The sequence below is a fragment of the Cydia splendana genome, chromosome 22, assembly GCF_910591565.1.
Source record: "Cydia splendana chromosome 22, ilCydSple1.2, whole genome shotgun sequence".
In the NCBI taxonomy this organism is placed as follows: Eukaryota; Metazoa; Arthropoda; class Insecta; order Lepidoptera; family Tortricidae; genus Cydia; species Cydia splendana.
The window spans coordinates 9,362,757-9,371,434 of NC_085981.1; positions in this window are offsets into that span (position 1 = coordinate 9,362,757).

The following is an 8,678-nucleotide window of genomic DNA, read 5'->3' on the forward strand; positions in this document are numbered from 1 at the left end:
TTTATTTTATTCTGTTTTTAATATTTGTTGTTATAGCGGCAACAGAAATACATCATCTGTGAAAATTTCAACTGTCTAGCTATCACGGTTCGTGACAGCCTGGTGACAGACAGACGGACGGACGGACGGACGGACGGAAGGACGGACGGACGGACAGCGAAGTCTTAGTAATAGGGTCCCGTTTTACCCTTTGGGTACGGAACCCTAAAAAAGAATATCTTGGCTTTTACAGGATTCCTCAAAAATACGTTGTCAAATAAATTTCTACGACATATATAAGGTAATATTGATAATTTTAACAAACGTTTGCATCAAAGGTTTGCGTTCGTGTATCAAAGCTAGAGAATATTTTGAAGATAATACGTTTTGTTTTAGTTAAATAATATATTTTTAATTTCTATGACATTTTGTTAAAGACATGTAAATAAGGAAAAATCTTAGTCATATTTATGGACCCAATTTCCTTGATTTTAATTAAATAGCTTATCCAATATTATTAAATAAGATATATAGACGACTAAGTCCCATAGAATAGAAGACTTGGCTTCGGCATGTTGGTAACGTTTTCAAGTAAATTGACCCAGTTTCAAAGAATATCCGGCAAAAGCAAAATTTTCTTAATTATACCTGATGTCTTCAGATGACGCGTTAAGTTCCAACACGGAGAACCAAACCAAATTAAACTAGGGCTTTCCAGAATTGTAGGTATTGTATTTATATTAAGAGTTAGAATTAGAAAGGTTTTCAATTCAACTAAAAATGTTTATATCAGACTAAAATGGCCATAGATAATACAAAAAATACAACAATAAATGACTTTATATTGAGAATACCTGTCCATGATGTCAATTAATTATTTAGGGCCAGTTGCACCAACCATATTTGACAGACTGATCAACGTCAGCCGGCGCGCCCCGGTGCTTTAATATGAAACTTTCCATACATAAAAAAATTGCGAACTCTTTAACGATACGAACAGTTTGGTGCAACCGACCCTTAGTATTTCAGAGTTGTGCCACAAACCATGTTGCGCTAGTTTTCGTACGGCTCTACTTTTCGTCCACTTGGCGAAATTTGAATATAAACCTTCATTGCTGCACAAATTTGGACTTATTGCACTCCTTAATATCTAAAAAATTTATCTATCTACTTACATAAAAAAATTCACAGATTTCGTGCCTCACACGACTATCGAGCACATTGGAAATGAATCTACGGAATTCGAAAAAATATTATCGCTGAGCGACGAGAAAGTCTGGATAAGGAAAAAGTTACAAAATAAAACTACAACGTTGAATGATAATTATTTTATTCTTAGACTAACACAAGTATCCTGGACATAACGCATGTGAACAAACAAATTGCAAAATTTCCACACGTATCGAAGTTTGAATAATTGTCGCCGTGGCGCATAAGTATAGGTACATATTTCATTTTTCGATTAATAAGCAGGATATATTAATGTTCAAAGTACAAGAAAATTATTACACGGCAAATCCGTAGTCAACTCGAGAAGTGGTGATCGGCAGCGGCGCCAGCGGCCCATTTGCTGCAAGATATGAAATTTTCTTGACAGCAGTTTGACGCGACGAGAGATGACCATAACAGCGTGTGTCTATGTTGCACCAAAGCTGAGTTCCAATAGGTACTACCAGGGTTAAGCATCAGCTATCTTGGGTAATGCTCATCATGACGAATCGGGTGTCCAAAACAGCGTGTGCCTATGTTGCACCAAACCAGAGTTCCGCTAGGTACAACCAGGGTTCAGCATCAGCTCTATCTTGGGTACTACTCTCCTAAGTGCTCATCGAGACGAGTCCGATGACAAAAACAGCGTGTGTTTATGTGTATTAAACCCGAGCTCCACTAGGTACTGCCAGGGTTCAGCATCAGCTATCTGCTAGCAGTCGCCAGCAACATGCTGAGGTGCGACCATTTCGTGGCACTTTTTCTTTTTTATGTTTCTCTGTATAAGTTTTTATTTTGTGTTTCCCTCTCCCTCTCCCTCTCCCTCTCCCTCTCCCTCTCCCTCTCCCTCTCCCTCTCCCTCTCCCTCTCCCTCTCCCTCTCCCTCTCCCTCTCCCTCTCCCTCTCCCTCTCCCTCTCCCTCTCCCTCTCCCTCTCCCTCTCCCTCTCCCTCTCCCTCTCCCTCTCCCTCTCCCTCTCCCTCTCCCTCTCCCTCTCCCTCTCCCTCTCCCTCTCCCTCTCCCTCTCCCTCTCCCTCTCCCTCTCCCTCTCCCTCTCCCTCTCCCTCTCCCTCTCCCTCTCCCTCTCCCTCTCCCTCTCCCTCTCCCTCTCCCTCTCCCTCTCCCTCTCCCTCTCCCTCTCCCTCTCCCTCTCCCTCTCCCTCTCCCTCTCCCTCTCCCTCTCCCTCTCCCTCTCCCTCTCCCTCTCCCTCTCCCTCTCCCTCTCCCTCTCCCTCTCCCTCTCCCTCTCCCTCTCCCTCTCCCTCTCCCTCTCCCTCTCCCTCTCCCTCTCCCTCTCCCTCTCCCTCTCCCTCTCCCTCTCCCTCTCCCTCTCCCTCTCCCTCTCCCTCTCCCTCTCCCTCTCCCTCTCCCTCTCCCTCTCCCTCTCCCTCTCCCTCTCCCTCTCCCTCTCCCTCTCCCTCTCCCTCTCCCTCTCCCTCTCCCTCTCCCTCTCCCTCTCCCTCTCCCTCTCCCTCTCCCTCTCCCTCTCCCTCTCCCTCTCCCTCTCCCTCTCCCTCTCCCTCTCCCTCTCCCTCTCCCTCTCCTCTCCCTCTCCCTCTCCCTCTCCCTCTCCCTCTCCCTCTCCTCTCCCTCTCCCTCTCCCTCTCCCTCTCCCTCTCCCTCTCCCTCTCCCTCTCCCTCTCCCTCTCCCTCTCCCTCTCCCTCTCCCTCTCCCTCTCCCTCTCCCTCTCCCTCTCCCTCTCCCTCTCCCTCTCCCTCTCCCTCTCCCTCTCCCTCTCCCTCTCCCTCTCCCTCTCCCTCTCCCTCTCCCTCTCCCTCTCCCTCTCCCTCTCCCTCTCCCTCTCCCTCTCCCTCTCCCTCTCCCTCTCCCTCTCCCTCTCCCTCTCCCTCTCCCTCTCCCTCTCCCTCTCCCTCTCCCTCTCCCTCTCCCTCTCCCTCTCCCTCTCCCTCTCCCTCTCCCTCTCCCTCTCCCTCTCCCTCTCCCTCTCCCTCTCCCTCTCCCTCTCCCTCTCCCTCTCCCTCTCCCTCTCCCTCTCCCTCTCCCTCTCCCCTCTCCCTCTCCCTCTCCCTCTCCCTCTCCCTCTCCCTCTCCCTCTCCCTCTCCCTCTCCCTCTCCCTCTCCCTCTCCCTCTCCCTCTCCCTCTCCCTCTCCCTCTCCCTCTCCCTCTCCCTCTACCTCTATTTCTATTTCCACCACCACAAGAATGCATAGATTATCGAATAGTGCGTTATCTACGAGTACACCCGTCTCAAACAGGATAGATAGAGCTAGACCAAGAAAAATCTGCAGCGATTTTGAAAGCCCACGCAGTGCAAGTGTTATTCTGCCGTCATAATCCCGATAATTCACAACAAACACCGATAACGAACTCTGCGAAACATGAAGTCATAAATGTCCTGTGAAAAATGTCGTTCTGACTTTTTGACTATTTTAAGGTTAGGCTACAGGGCAAACCCTTAACCCGATCGTCTTTGTTTTAGGCTCAAATTGTAGCTGACTAAATTGTCCAGAGCCGTTTTTCTCAAATTTTTGATATCATTCTTCGTTTCCAAATTATCGAGCACCAAAATCAAAAATTCGGAAAAAATTGAATTTTATTTTCACTATTTCGACCATAACTTTTTTTGTTTTTGACTTTCTCGAATAAATTTTTTTGCACCTTACAGCTCTCGTGATTATGCGTCTTTTGAGCCTATTTTTTAATATCATATCTTCACAACTTTCCGAGATATAAGGGGATCGCACTTTTTCGTGAAATCGGACCGTATACTGGAGCGAACGAAAAGACATTTCCAATGTCAAAATAATTTCGCAAGTAGCAAATTAAAAATGAAGTGTATTATTTGCTAATCCGTCAAGTGGGCGAAAACTGACACTGGACGGTAAACTGACACAATTACTATATACTTAGTATTATTAAATAAACTGGCCGTGCAGTTACAAAATTGGCCATTATTTATGTCCAAAAATGAATGCAAAAAGAATAAAAAATCTTCAGCATCGTTTATTAAATAAATATATTAAACGACTTTAACACATGCGTTTCGTGTTGATGTTTCCCGCCGGTTTCGGTCGGGAGAGCGTGAAATATTTTCTGCTTGTAAATGCAATTTCCCGTGTCCACCGATCCTTTGAGGAAAACCTCCTTTGTTCTGCTTTTTCCTATTTTGAATTTTCCCCACTAGCGTTGTCGTTATTTTCGCTATTTAGGATAGCGGCGTTAGTAATTAATGTTGCACGTTTTTGTTGTTGTGGATTTATAATTAAATTAATTTAATGATATAAATTGTTTCAATGATGAAGCAATGATGAATTTCAGTAGTTTTACTCCATTTTCGAGTCGAAAGTGTCTTTGTGTGACGTTCGTGTCTTTGAACGGACCAATCACGGCACGGGACCTCGCTCACCTCGTCCCTCGCACCCCCGTATTTTTGGCAGCATCGGTTTCATGAAATAATTGCTCTAAACTCCGTCTAGAGGATTCCTAGTCTATGATAAGATAAGTAAAGTCTAAGGAAAAAACGTGCCTCGGAAATAAAGAAAAAGTCATTCTCCAATAGACGGGGCCATTTATGGCCTATACTCGGCTAGATGGCATTGACATCGTTTGATATTTAACAATTTTCATAAGGCTTCATAAGAAAATAACCATACTGTTGTCTGTAGTGACATCTAGCGGAATTTTCTCTAACTACAACTGCGATGTTGTGGTTCCTCAACTACAAATGAAAATCGTGAATGGCACGCCATCTGTGAGCGAAGCGATCTAGTTATAGAGTTTTCGCGGAAAGAGAAGAGTGATGGAATATAAGGGAACTAATTACATGATTCTTCTCTTTCCGCACAGACTCTATGAAAAGTATGTTTTAGTAAATATTTAATCTAAGAAGAAGAAGAACCACCACTTAACCTTTTAACCACCACACAAACGAAAGGTTAACTTTGCCAAAGGATAAGTAGTCTAATTTGAAATAAAATCCCACATAATTTCATTTACTTTATTTTCAAATAAAATTACATATTTAAACGCATTCACATACAAAATAACTTAAAATAACGCTATATATCACAGAATTCATAATTATAGGTTATAGACCGCTTACTCTACTAGAAAATGGCGTTTAAAAAAAGGCTCGAATCCATTTTGGAGACCTTCTGAATTTAATACTTACACTAGGTATATTAACATTTAGATTTGAATAACAGACTAAAGAAAAGAGCCTTTTTTAAAACCCAATCAATATCATAGCTCAAAATAAATGGATTGGTAATTATATTTATAAGAAACACTAACATTTAGTCCAATACATATAAAAATACCCGGGAAGCTATTTTTTTATTTGGCTTCATCCACATTTTGGCTGATTTTTTTACGAAAATATACTTACTCGTAATTCCGTAAAAAAAAGTTAAGCTAAGCGGCAAGTAAGATTTTTTCAACATTTGATTGTATTGTCATGAAAAGAAAAATAACTAAAAAGTTGTGTTTTAAATTTCCTTAAACCATCAGTTTGTAATGTAAAATTTTGCCACATTTGGCCAAATCAAAGTAACATAGACGTAATTAGTACGTATTGTTTACATATTGTAACACCAAAATGATAATGTCAAAATATAATAAAACCAGAAAATATGCATAATTACAATTGTTACGCAACAAAGGATCAAAACTAATCAAGTAATCACAATATTGTCACGTGGAATTAGGTATTTAATAATCCTTGGAATTTCAACTCTGAGGCCGAATGTAACCATCACAGAAATTTAATATAGTGTACCTGTACCGTATAAATATAATTTATCAAATAATGTTGAAAAATAGCCTAAAGCGGCAATATTGTAAAATGATTTGATTAGTGTCTGGACTTTATTATTATTGAATGCAAGGACCAATTCGTGTGTGTGTAATAGAATTAGACGTTAGGCGTTTTCGCGGATTATTAAAGTAATATTTTGGTTTTAAATTCGTGTGTGTATGATTAAATTGTACGAATTAATTATGGAGTTATTACTGAACAATATTATACAAAACAGTCGTATAGCCTAATTTGAGACTATATGAACCAGCAACAAGCATTTATACACGGTGTAACATGAGGAAACCGAATAATTTTAACCACGCATTTCTGAGTTCAAGAGAAGGAAAAAATCTAACATGAGTTTAGGTCAATTTCGCCAAAAATAATTCTTTTTTTTGTTTTGGGTTTTCAAGTTTTTGAATGTAGTTGTACATAAAAAATAAATGTTATTGGTAAACTTGTCACTTTAAATAGATTTTTACATTTTTTTTTCGTAAAACCTTACTTTTTACAAAGTGTCACTTGTCACTTTTTGACATCTATCAATAAGGATATTTAGACTACGTCCCATAGCAGCAACATCACCATCAAAAAGGCCTTTTACACTATGTAACAATAAAAACTTGTTTTATTTTTTAAATTAATATTATCTATGAAACTAGGCCAATTTCAAAAAAGTTTATATGACATTTTTGTCTCTAAATATGATCAGGAATACGCTGTTAAAATTATTCGGTTTCCTCATGTTACACCGTGTTTAAGAAGTACATAATGAACATGAACAAGTCAAACTGGGGCCTATTGCATAATAAAATACTATTAGCTAATACTATTAATGATTATCCATACAAAATGTTGTCATACATAATCACCAATAGTCGGTACTTATTAGCTTGTATTTTATTATGCATTAGGCCCCTGGCCACTAACTCTGAAGACTTTAACACCAAAATTACTAGATTTTGACAATTATAGATTTCAAAGATCCATTGTTTGTGTAAGAAGTGTTGTCTAAGACAAATTCAGGTGATGTAGACGGGTACTAGATGGCGCTGTGCGACTGCGTACATTATGCAGTAACTCTGGTTGTGAAAACTTGACGTTTGACAATTCAGTTACCACAAAACATAATATTTTGTGGTCTCGTTCGGTTCTCTTAACTATAGGTCACATATTTTTCTTAGACTACCTGTCTATCGCAATGAAGGCCAAGGTTCTTTGTAAGCCATATATATACCTAATACTTAGGTACATATATTTACTTTCAAAACCAAGGTTTAAATACTTAAACAAATCAGTAGAGTTGGTGTACGGATCACAAATTCAACAATTTTCGTTATTACGTACTTACTAAATAACATTTTTTTATTAAACATAGCTTTAAAATCTCATTTATATCACATCATTCATTCAAAACTATACCTAAACGTTACGTTCCACTTAAGTTCCCTATTATATCTACTTGCCATTATATTTTTATGTCAGTTAAAAAATAGGTTTTTTAAGCTTTGATTCTAAATATGGCATTTTATGTCAGAGGTAGTAAAATTATATTTTCTTAGAATTTGTTTATTGAATTTTATGTCAGCAAATTGCAGGACTATTTATGTTTTTAGATTATACCTGGAGGTCGATAATTTGTAATGGTTTTGAACTGGTTTTAATACGACCTTAACGATCGCTTTGGTGATTTTGTCGTGTATATCATGCGCGGCTTAAACTACATTTCGCGTGCACCCATTTAGTCGTATCAAAAAGATGAAAACCACAACGAATTGTCAAAGAAGAATTTACTGTGTCATAATAATGGACCGCGTGTCTTTTCAGTGAGTATATAATTTCTACTGTGCTCTATCTGTCTTTCTCATAGGTAACAAAGAGAATTTAGTATAGAGGCACATTGTCAAAGTACCTACATTTTGTAGTCACAGTAAACTTACTGCCATCGCTCGAAAAGATGGTGCCATACCTTTGGTTCAAGAAGATGGAAATGAGGAATGTGAAAAAATAAGGATCAAAGTCAAATCGCGTTTTAAAAGTTTTAAACATCTGTCGAAAGATGACAGTAAATTTACTGGGACTACAATATTTACTTTGACAATACCCCTCTATTTAAATTCTCTTTGCTTATAAGATACAAAATATAGAGTTTATTTCACTATTGTCACTATTTACATTCTAGGGAAGATGTCATTCATATACCATTTTGACCGATTGATAATAATTCAAATTAGTTTAAAAATTACTACTGGAAGAGAATAGCTACATCTCTAATAAATCTAGTCATAGCCTGATTACAGTTCTGATATCATTATTAATAATAATAGTGGCTTATAGTACTTTTAACATAGCTCGGGTACGACGACAGATGTCAACTTCATACAATATAACCTTAAAACGAAAATATGTATTGAGATGACGGCTGTCACCGTACACAAGCTATTTGAATATACTACAACTAACATATATATTATATAACCTAAACCCCTTGTCAATTGGTGTTAATTTCCTTACCACAATTATTATTAACAATGATCTAAATTAGAAAAAACCTACAGCCGAGCATTGGACTATTATTACTACGTATAGAAACGGCACAGAAATTTGCACCATGCGTTGTTGTTGATTTGACAACAAACCTTAGAAGCGGAGCGTAAATCTCGCGACCAAAACGCGTAAGCACCATGAATTTTACGGCGTTTACGACGTTATTGTCGCGTCGTACAGGTT